This window comes from Pelophylax lessonae (genome assembly GCF_965119305.1).
Source record: "Pelophylax lessonae genome assembly, chromosome: 7".
NCBI lineage: Eukaryota > Metazoa > Chordata > Amphibia > Anura > Ranidae > Pelophylax > Pelophylax lessonae.
Genome location: NC_138774.1, coordinates 37,272,059 through 37,283,704, shown reverse-complemented (window position 1 = coordinate 37,283,704; position 11,646 = coordinate 37,272,059). Strand labels below are relative to the sequence as shown.

The window sequence follows — 11,646 nt, the reverse complement described above, 5'->3', positions numbered from 1 at the left end:
GATGGTGTCAGTAAGCCAGTGGACGGTGTAAGTAAGCCAGTGGACGGTGTCAGTAAGCCAGTGGATGGTGTCAGTAAGCCAGTGGATGGTATCAGTAAGCCAGTGGATGGTGTCAGTAAGCCAGTGGACGGTGTCAGTAAGCCAGCGGACGGTATCAGTAAGCCAGTGGATGGTATCAGTAAGCCAGTGGATGGTGTCAGTAAGCCAGTGGACGGTGTCAGTAAGCCAGTGGATGGTGTCAGTAAGCCAGTGGACGATGTCGGTAGAGCAGTGGATGTTTTTTTTTTATAATCTAATTTTACTATTTTATTATTAAACAGCCTTGTTTGGAGGCTTTGGTAAAATATCAGAGGTCTAAACAGACCCCTAATATCTCACTTTTGAGACAAAGAAAGGGACCGAGGACAGAGATTCCCCAGTCCCTATCTCTGCAGCCTCAGCTGCACTGGATAGTGAATGAATGGAAAGTGCTCTGTACTGAGCAGCATACCATTCATTCACAAACAGAAGCATAGCAACCCCCCCTCCCTTTCCCCCGCAGCAGCTGGCAGGAGAGAACAGAGGGATGCCATCAGTGCTGCAGGGAGCCATCATGTGGTGAATCAAGACAGGTGGCAACCCTGTCTCCTCCTGCACCTGGTCCGGCCGACTTCTCTTACCTGGGTGCAGTGCTTCTTCTGAGCCGAGAGCCAGGGACTGGTGGTGGCTCTTCCTCTTGAGAACCAAGCTAGGCAACGCGGACCAGGGTGAAAAGGTGACTACAACTTATGGGACAGGCGGAGTAATCTTTCGTTCCGCAGCTTTTGCCTACAAATTAAAGCCCTAGCCTGCCTCAGCGGATTGATATAGAAGAGGCTGCCGCCGGGACTTTAATTGTCGGGAGCCGCAGTGCGGTAGATCACTCCGCCTGCACCCGAAAGTGGTTAAATATTTCCTTTTTCTGCCCCCAGGTCCAGGGGAGGACTGGCCCAGGGGGCAGGGGGGCAATTGCCCCCTGGGCTGCTCTGATGCCCCTTAAAAAGGCTGCACTGCTTCTGCCACAGACATAACTAAAGGATTCCTGGTGAAGAGAAGTAAGAAGTACCTACCGCTGACCTACTGAGTGTGGGATGAAGAAACGGAAAATGCGCAGCCCCCCCAGCATGGATGGTGTAAACTGTGTCTGAGCAGAGGCCAGTTCCATGCCCCATTGGAGACTGTCCTCCCCCAGCCAGCCCTGACGGAGTTGTCCCAGCTCCCCCCAACTGCCCCCTGCTGGCCAGGTGGGGAACCTGGATTCGATCAGTAGAGAGTACCTGGAGCCGAGCTTCAGGCAGGAATGGGGGTTAGGAGGAGGCCAGGAAGAGAGAGATTGGGAGGGGGGCTGCACCAAAGGCCTCTGGTTTGTACTTGCCCCCGGGCCAAAAGTTGCCAGTCAGCCCCTGCCCAGGTCCTTAGCTGAAAAATGGGACCTGGGAAGATTTTTTTTTAAATAGCTGCAGAGCCAGAGCAGGAGTTAAATTGGCAGGTCCTGGCAGAGCGATGCACAGGGAGTTGACGCACGCCTATGGTAAAACTATACACCCACTAATTAGGGCTGCTTTCACACTGATCAGTTTTTGCATTAAAAAAACAAAATGAAAAAGGTGTGACCATGTAATCTTATGATATATAGAAGAGAGGAAAGCGCCTCTTGAGTGTTGTAAATGATTTAATGACAAAAATGATAGTAGTGACTCACATTAAGGTACTAGTTATCATGTGTGGCGTTGTGCTGCGGAGGCTGGATGTCTGCTCAGTTCAAGTCAGTCTAATCGTCCGGGTGGGCTCTGGAGGCTTGCTCTGCTGAATTAGACTCGTTGGAGGAACTTGGAGGAACTCAAACAGCGGCCGGCAGCGTCTGACGTCACATGTGCAGAGAAGGGCAGTGGGGGCAAACCGGGCTTCACAACGCGTTTCGGAGCATACGTCGATGCCAGGTTCGGGCATGCGCATTCCTTTCTCAAGTGTCCGGAGCAAAGGGAGAGATCAAACTTTATAGGACACGATCGGGCGTGTACTAACAGTAAAAGCGGCAATGCTGGGATCAAATTTAAAGCGGCAATGGTATCTTTAAAGCAGTGGGGATTGTTCTGCAGTAGGGAACCATTCATGAGCTGAATGGATGGTGGGATACACAAGGTTAGGTTGTGGAATTGTGAACATATCTTGGCAGTATTAATAATGAAAATATTATAATCAATAACAATAAAAACAATAATTACAGTGTCCAACATATGACAGCAATAGTGGATAAATTAAACCAGAAGAATCAATAAATATGATCAATGACCACGGGCATACATAAAAAGCTGCTTGTTGGATTTGACATAGTAAATACAGGGCTAGGAAAAGGTGGTATGACGGTGGTGTGTATGAGCAGAAGGGTGTAAAGTGGACTGTGGTTGCTGTTTGGTTTGTATAGTGTTATATGATATATAGCTGAATATGAAGCTGGTAGTGGGCATGGATTGGGGGAGGGGGATGGAGATGCGGGGGAGGGGGGGGGAAAGGGTGGAAAGAAAAAAATGATCCGTTGCGGGTCCGCTGCGTTTAGAAAAATTCTGCTTGCTGCATTTTTGGTGTATGGATTGGTGCTGGGGAAAAAACAAAAAAATGCACCAAAAACACACCTTCCCTTTGAAATGCATAGACAATTTGTCAAAAATGCATCAAAAACACAATGGTGGTTGCGTTTTGGAGTCACATGTGAAAAACGCACCATAAAAGGGGTAAAATTGCGGCAAAAACGTGTTATTGCAACAGATCAGTGTGAAAGTGCCCTAAGCTAACTACAGTGCACTTCTAAGAAAGATTTTATTGATCAAACTGATCAGTTTGCGCCGAGACAGAAGCACAGCAAAACACCATCATTGTGCAGCACTACAAGCAGGAAGCAGAGTCTGTATAGGTGATGTGCGATTATGGCTGCCCCCCTGTTCACATGTAATTATAAATGGTTTATTTAAACAAGGCTTTGAAAACTTTACCAAGTTATGATAATATTAACAAAAACTTGCTTACATTCTTGAGAGAGTATAATAAAAGTGTGACTAAAGATTTTCTTTAAAGTCTAACTCCAGCTTTGCCTATCAGCTTTTTCTAGTTTGTTTTGGCCAAGCTGGCTTCAACTATTTCCTTCACTAACATGCGCCCCGCTGTCAGCGCTGTATAAAATGTATGTGACATCGGCGACATACAGTATGGTCTGGCAGAGGTACAGGGAGTCGCTGTAATATCCTAATTTGGGTCAGCAATAATGTAGCCAATATCTGATTCTGATGTTATGTGGGTGTAGTGTATTAACACAGACAAGCTGTACAGGTTGCTTCTTTATTCACTGCACATCAGCATGCAACTAACTTCAGCCACACCCAGCTCCCAGACATATACATAATTGTAACATTTTGCAGACAGCAACTTAACCCGTTGCTTACCATACTACATTCCCTCCTCTCTTTGAATAAAACATAACATGCACAACGTATTAATAAGATTAACAAAATGCATGGATGAACAACTAAAAATTTAAACTATAAACTCCTGACTATACACATAGTCCTTAAGGTAGGCCGGTGGATTTGTTGCTCGTTTTTCTCTTGGCCATTCCGATGTGGATGGTTGTGGATTGAAGTCTGGATCACTGGCAGTATCATCACTACTCTTTGCCTGTTCGCCATCTTCCGATACTTGACCTTCTGACTCAATAAATTTCTTCACAAATGAGGAATTACGCACTTTTGTGTGTCCATCTAAATCCTCTAAAACCACTTGAGTACCTCTTTTCTCCTTTACAACATAAGGCTCAGGTTCAAAGGACGGAGCCAGTTTGTTAAACCGATCACTTTGAAGCAACACCTTATCACCCTGTTGAAGGCCACTAGGTTGACAATGGCGGCGGTGGTTTGCATACTGTTCAGCCCGGATCTTCCTTTCCTCATCAATATGCCGAAAAGGTTTCTGACTTGTAGGGGGACCCCCAATGTCTGGCAATTTTGTCCTGAATTTGCGACCACAAAGAAGTTCCGCAGGACTAACGCCAGTGACAGTATGCGGAGTTGTGCGATAAGCCAAAAGAAAACGCCACAGTTCCTTTTTCCAGTCTCTTCTCTCTAAATGAGCAATCCGCAAAGCTTTCAGCAAGGTTCGATTCTGGCGTTCCACTTTCCTGTTAGCCTGTGGCCAGTATGGAGTTGTACGATGATGTTCAATAGCATTTGATTTCAGATAATCCTGAAATTCCTGAGAAGTAAATTGGGCACCATTATCACTCACAATCCATTTAGGCAACCCATGAGATGCAAAAATGCTCTCCAACCCCTCAATTACAGTTGATGATGTAGCTTTAGTGAGAACTACCACCTCTTGCCACCTTGAATAATAGTCCACAACAACTAAAAGATGGTGTCCAGATGGAATGTCGCACAGATCAATGGCTAAATCTTCCCATGGTCCCTCAGGTAGAACAGTGTGAGTTACTGGTTCTGGTTTAGGTTTGCTGCCCACCAACTGACATGCTCGACATGAAGAAACCAAACGTTCCACATCCTTGTCAATTCCTGGCCACCAGACTTTCTCACGTAATCTTTGTTTGGTGCGTACAATGCCTTGATGGCCCTCATGGGCTAAATGTAATGTACGTTTCCGTAAATCTTTAGGCATCACAATACAATTGCCACGTAGAACTAGTTGTCCTGCAATACTCAGCTCTTGTTTGATTCTGTGATAGCTTGGGTCACAATCCACCCAAACCCCTTGTCTTACACATTTCCTCAACCGAGCAATTTCCGGATCCACAGATGACAATTCTTCAACCTCCCGCGGTGTCAATGCCTGAGGCATGGCGTTAGTAGCCACAAAACGAATGTACTCTTCTGCCAGGTTATGAACAGGTGCAGAAGACTGAGGCAATCTGGAAAGTGCATCTGCCGCATTAGTCGGTCCAGGTCTGTACCGCACTGTAAAGCGATATGGTAACAATCTGAGAACCCATCTCTCAATTCTGGCGGATGGTTTTGAGCGTGGCGAATATATCACTTCCAGAGGCTTGTGGTCTGTGATGATTTCAAAATCAAGGCCGTAGAGATAGGTGTGAAACCTTTCACATCCCCAAACAACAGCCAAAGCTTCTTTCTCGGTCTGAGAATAACGTCTCTCTACATCAGTGAGGGATCTGCTTGCATACTGAATAGGCCTGTAATCGCCTGTGCATTGTCTCTGAACCAAGATGGCGCCTAACCCCACAGGGCTAGCATCGACAATAACTTGGGTGTGTGCAGTAGGATTGAAATAAGCCAAAGTTGTGGCGCAAGTCAGCCGTCTCTTAAGTTCATCAAATGCACCTTGTTCCAAAAAGCTCCACTTCCACGGGACTGCTTTGCGAGTCAACACTCTCAAAGGTTCACTGACAGTCGCCATATCTGGAATAAACTTGGCACAGTAATTCACTAGCCCAAGAAAACTGCGTACTTCTGCAGGGTTTTCAGGATTTCTGGCATCAGACACAGCTTTAATTTTACAGTCCTCCGGACCAATGCCCCTGTCAGACAGCACATGGCCCATAAAAGTCATTTTATTCATTTGAAATGTGCATTTCTTCTCATTTAATGTTAACCCTTTCTCCTTCAAGCGATTTAGCACTGCACGGAGACGTTCGTCGTGCTCCTGTGTGTTTGTTCCCCACACAATTATATCATCAGAAATGTTATGCGTGCCTTCACAACCATGTAGCACTTGCTGAATCACATGTTGATAGGCCTCCGGTGCGGACGATACGCCAAACATCAACCTCTTGTATCTAAAAAGACCTTTATGGCTTGCAAATGTAGTGATGACTCTAGATGCTGGGGTCAATTCAATCTGATGATAACCCCATTTCAAATCCAGTTTACTGAAGACACTTGCCCCATTCATTGCATGCAGAACATCTTCAATAGTGGGAATTGGATGTCTCTCTCTCTGCACAGCTTGGTTAGCACATCTCATGTCCACACAAATCCGAATATCTGTGCCCTTTGGTACAACAACTAACGGCGATACCCACGGAGTGGGCCCTTCCACAGGTTCAATAATGTCAAGGTCTAGCAGCTCTGCCAGTTTGTGCTCAACAGGTGATCTCAGGCTATAAGGAAGTCTGCGTACTGGCTGTGCAATAGGCTTTACATGTGGATCAATGTGAAGCTCCAACTGAAAATCCTTTAATTTTCCAAACCCAGAGAAGCAATCTTTAAATTCCTCTTTCAATGCAGAAATAGCAGGAGACACCATATTCACTCTTGCGCTGCCTACATCACGGCCAATCTGTAACACCCCTAGTGCCATTGCGGTTTGACGACCAAGCAGAGGCGACCCTGTGCCATCTACAACATAGAATTCGGTCTGCAATGGAGGACCAGTCTCATGTGTTTGAACAGAGGTATAAAATTTGCCTTTAAGTTGCAGTGGTGTACTGGAGCCATAAGTATAAATCTGTTTAGTGGTGTTACACAATTTAAGGTGATTTTCTCTGCCATTAAGACTGTGCCAAGAAGCCAAGTCCATAACATTGCATGTAGCTCCAGAGTCAATCAACACTGACACATCTGTATTTCCAATCTTAATGGTTAATGTCCCAGCTTGCAGAGAACACAGGGAGAATATAAATTCACAGTCAGGAGCACTCTCTTTATCCTCAGCTATAACATTTACTTGTGCAGATTGTCCTTTGGTTTTGTTATCTCTGGTTGTACTTCTACACACAGCTGCAAAATGACCTGTCTTTCCACAAGCATAGCACATTTTATTCTGTACCACAGTGCAGTCCTGACTTGTGTGTCCCGCCCTGCCACATTTATTGCAGGTGATATGTAAAGTCCTCTTTGGAAAACTCTCTTTCCTACTCCAGATATTCCTATTATTATAGGTAGGTTTGGAAACTGTATTGACAGATGCAGTGTTCTTGGTTTCAATATGCAGAGCCTGGAGCTCAGACAGTTCAATGGCTCTTGCAATCTCCTGCAGACTAGTAAGTGTGAGACTAGGTTCTCTCAATAATCTCCTCCTGAGGTGCACAGATGTGCATTTCTCTATGACCTGATCTCTGATTATCTCCTCAGTTACAGTCCCAAAATCACAAGACTTTGCCAGATATTTCAGCCTAGTCACATAACTGTCTGTGGTTTCTCCCAGTTCTTGCACAGCCTGTCTAAACTTATATCTTTCATAGGGAATATTTTTCTTTGGCTCAAAGTACTCACTCAGTCTATTCATGGCTGTCTCATAGTCTGAATCTTCCCCTGTTGCTCCCAGGGTTTCAAAAATGTCCTGAACTTGAGGTCCAGCTAGATGCAGCAGCATGGCTCTCTTCTGAGCAGGTGCAGTCACTCCTGTGGCTGGGCGGGGGTTAAAGTATAATCTAAAGACAACATTTTATATTTCTCGGGGCCGCATTCCACAGCACACACTCACCTCTTTCACAATGTTGTTCTCGGTGACCTGAGATGCCTCTAGTTTCTGCCGGTGTTCTAAAATTTTGTCGGACCCATGAAAATTCCGGACCTCGTCACTTCCGGCTGGTGCGAGCCCCGGTGCGCATGCACACAAGACATTTTGAAGGTCCGATGAAATTCTAAGACTTAGCGAACAGCTGATTGAGAGGAGGAGGGGCTGAGGTGGAACACACACACCGCCGCGGGAAAATTTTACAACACCGCCGCGTCATCGAGCAAGGAACATGTTGCAGAGCTGACTTAGAGGAGGCGGGAAGGAAGTGAATACTCATACTAAATAGCAATGATAAAAAAAAAAACATTTTTTATCATTACTATTTAGTAAGAGTATTCACTTCCTTCCCGCCTCCTCTAAGTCAGCTCTGCAACATGTTCCTTGCTCGATGATGCGGCGGTGTGTGCGTCCCACCTCAGCCCCTCCTCCTCTCACTCAGCTGTTCGTTAATGTCTTAAAATTTCATCGGACCTGGAAAATTTCTTGTGCGCATGCGCACCGGGGCTCGCACAAGCTGTCGCCCCAGCTGGTGGTGACGGAGCGTCACCGGAAGTGACGAAGGTCCGGAATTTTCACGGGTCCGACAAAATTTTAGAACACCGGCAGCCATACTAGTGCTGATATCTGAAACAAGACAGGTGAACAGGCCGGTGTGAGAAAACAGGAGCTGAAATTAAGTCTCAACCCTTCCCCACCTAAAGGCTAAGTCCACTTTTTCCAAAAAACAAACCAAAAAAAAAACATATGCACCAGCATTTGCAGAAAAGAAGCGTGCCTTTTAATATTATTTTGTATACGATCCTACAGAGCATTGCAATATCAATCAGTGGATAGCGAGTGCAATGCACAGACACCCGCAGACTATTCCTCCAGCTCTATGTCTGTACCAAGGTAAAGACTTTTGGTTATAGAGCCAGTGGAAGGGTCAATGGTCTTTCCTGACGTCAACATGGCAGCATACACATGACATAGCTCCGCCCCTATATCCACCCACAGGACCTGTTTAAATCTATAAAAGTGTGACTGAGAGCAACCTCCCCATTCTCCTTTTTGTCCTCAAAAGATCAACACCTACAGACCATCATATTCAAGACAAAAGCTCTTACCTACAGACTATGTTGCAGTTCCGTCTGGGTTCAGCCTCTCCCAGGTCGAAGTCCTGCATCTTAGGCATGCCAATGGCGCCAACAAGGTGAGGAACCCCTTCTGGTGGTCTTCTGGGGTGAGGAGTTCTCTTAGTAGAGATGGTGTCCATCTCGTTGCTTCCATGTTGTGGGATCTGTTTATGGCAGCAGGCAGGGCCGGACTGGCCTAGCAGGATACCGGGATATTTCCCGGTGGGCCGCTTTAATGGAGCCGCCCGCAGCGCCGCTTTAAGTATTGCCGGTACACCGGCCGCTGCATTGATTGGGGCCGTTCGCCGCTGATGATGGCCGCTGTGCAGGCTGCACTGCCCCGCCCCCGGCCCCCGCTGTGCTCCAGAATGACGGTCCGTGACCGTCCATCTCTTTCTACGTCAGCCGCTGTTAGCGGCATGACGTCACGGGGCGGCTGCGCCTGTGCCCTGCGCGGCGGATGGCGGTGCTGGTGTATCAAGTTACTGAGGCGAGCTGACTGGCTGTCACGGCGCAGACGATCCCTCCCCCTCCCAGTCTCCCACACAGACGACGAGACTTCACGGCCATCAGCCTCAGCATCGCAGGTGAGGGGTGAGCCTGAGGTCACAGAGTCATGAGAGTGAGTGTCTGAGTGAGCAGTGCGGTTTCATCCATGCTATGGCTGAGTGTCCCATTTTCTAGGGCTTTTTTTTTCTTGGTAACTGTAAGGAGCCTGAACTCTGCCTCCATTGTGGGTGTGTGTGTGATCTCTGCTCTGGATATCCAGTGTGGTGCGCCAGACATCTGTACCATGCCCGCACAGAGGCAGACATCTCTTGTACCATGCCCGCACAGCACCTGACGTCTTTACCATGCCCGCACAGCGCCAGACATCTGTACCATGCCCGCACAGAGCCAGACATCTCTTGTACCATGCCCGCACAGCGCCTGATGTCTGTACCATGCCCGCACAGCGCCAGACATCTGTACCATGCCCGCACAGCGCCAGACATCTGTACCATGCCTGCACAGCGCCAGACATCTCCTGTACCATGCCCGCACAGCGCCAGACATCTGTACCATGCCTGCACAGCACCAGACATCTCTTGTACCATGCCCGCACAGCACCAGACATCTGTACCATGCCCGCACAACGCCAGACATCTGTACCATGCCCGCACAGCGCTAGACATCTGTACCATGCCCGCACAGCGCCTGACGTCTGTACCATGCCCGCACAGCGCCTGACGTCTGTACCATGCCTGCACAGCACCTGACGTCTGTACCATGCCCGCACAGCGCCTGACGTCTGTACCATGTCCGCACAGCCTGTGACATCTCCTGTACCATGTCCGCACAGCCCCTGACATCTCCTGTACCATGTCCGCACAGCCTGTGACATCTCCTCTACCATGTCCGCACAGCCTGTGACATCTCCTGTACCATGTCCACACAGCCTCTGACATCTCCTGTACCATGTCCGCACAGCCTGTGACATCTCCTGTACCATGTCCGCACAGCCTGTGACATCTCCTGTACCATGTCCACACAGCCTATGACATCTCCTGTACCATGTCCGCACAGCCTGTGACATCTCCTGTACCATGTCCGCACAGCCTCTGACATCTCCTGTACCATGTCCACACATCCTCTGACATCTCCTGTACCATGTCCACACAGCATCTGACATCTCCTGTACCATGTTCGCACAGTCTGACATCTCCTGTACCATGTCCGCACAGTCTGACATCTCCTGTACAATGCCCACACTCTCTGACATCTCCTGTACCATGTCCACACTCTCTGACATCTCCTGTACCATGTCCGCACAGCCTCTGATATCTCCTGTACCATGTCAGCACAGTCTGACATCTCCTGTACCATGCCCGCAGCCCCCGACATCTCCTGTACCATGCCCGCAGCCCCTGCACCTCTTTTATCGTGTCCGCACTTTTACCGCTTTTAACCGGAATTTGCTCATATATATATATGAAGCACTACATGCTTTCATATCTTTCTTATCTATATATAATACACTCTTCAAATGTGCTTTAAAATGCATGATTTTCCCTTTTATAAACAAGAAAATAATGGCGCTATGCTGTTGGGTCGGTATAATAATGCTATGGGGCTGGTATGAAATTTTTTCCAGGGCTGAATTTTATTCCCAGTCCAGCCCTGGTAGCAGGGGCAGCATATCTCATGGTTCTTTCCTTCCTTTCCTTGATGTTTCTCAGTGGCGGAGCTAGACTTTTAAAACAGGAGTGGCAAAGGGGTGGCTAGGTATTATTTTGGGGGGTCAATATACAAAGTGTAATTTAGTGTCAGATTCGTCCACCGCAAAGTCGCAGTCCCTCTAATAATCGCTGATCGCTGCCATTACTAGTAAAGACAGGATACAGGTGGTGGTGATCAGAGGATACAGACAGGATACAGATGGTGGTGATCAGAGGATACAGACAGGATACAGGTGGCGATCAGAGGATACAGACAGGATACAGGTTTGCCCCCAATGATTATTGCAGAGTGCCACAGCAATGCCCCCAATGATTATTGCAGAGTGCCACAGCAATGCCCCCAATTATTATTGCAGAGTGCCACAGTAATGCCCCCAATGATTATTGCAGAGTGCCACAGCCTTGCCCCCAATGATTATTGCAGAGTGCCACAGCAATGCCCCCAATGATTATTGCAGAGTGCCACAGCAATGCCCCCAATGATTATTGCAGAGTGCCACAGCCTTGCCCCCAATGATTATTGCAGAGTGCCACAGCAATGCCCCCAATGATTATTGCAGAGTGCCACAGCAATGCCCCCAATGATTATTGCAGAGTGCCACAGCCTTGCCCCCAATGATTATTGCAGAGTTCCACAGCCTTGCCCCCAATGATTATTGCAGAGTGCCACAGCAATGCCCCCAATGATTATTGCAGAGTGCCACAGCAATGCCCCCAATGATTATTGCAGAGTGCCACAGCCTTGCCCCCAATGATTATTGCAGAGTGCCACAGCAATGCCCCCAATGATTATTGCAGAGTGCCACAGCCTT

The 11,646-nt window shown here is 47.8% G+C and overlaps 1 long non-coding RNA gene across 1 annotated transcript in view; it reads right to left on the bottom strand.

Moving 5' to 3' along the window:
- The window catches only part of LOC309559340, a 24,520-nt gene extending 17,004 nt beyond the window's left edge, over positions 1 to 7,516 (bottom strand). The window contains exon 1 of the long non-coding RNA XR_014225460.1: positions 7,465 to 7,516. This is a non-coding gene — a long non-coding RNA (uncharacterized lncRNA). The remainder of the gene's footprint in view (positions 1 to 7,464) is intronic.
- Positions 7,517 to 11,646: the final 4,130 nt, after the last annotated feature.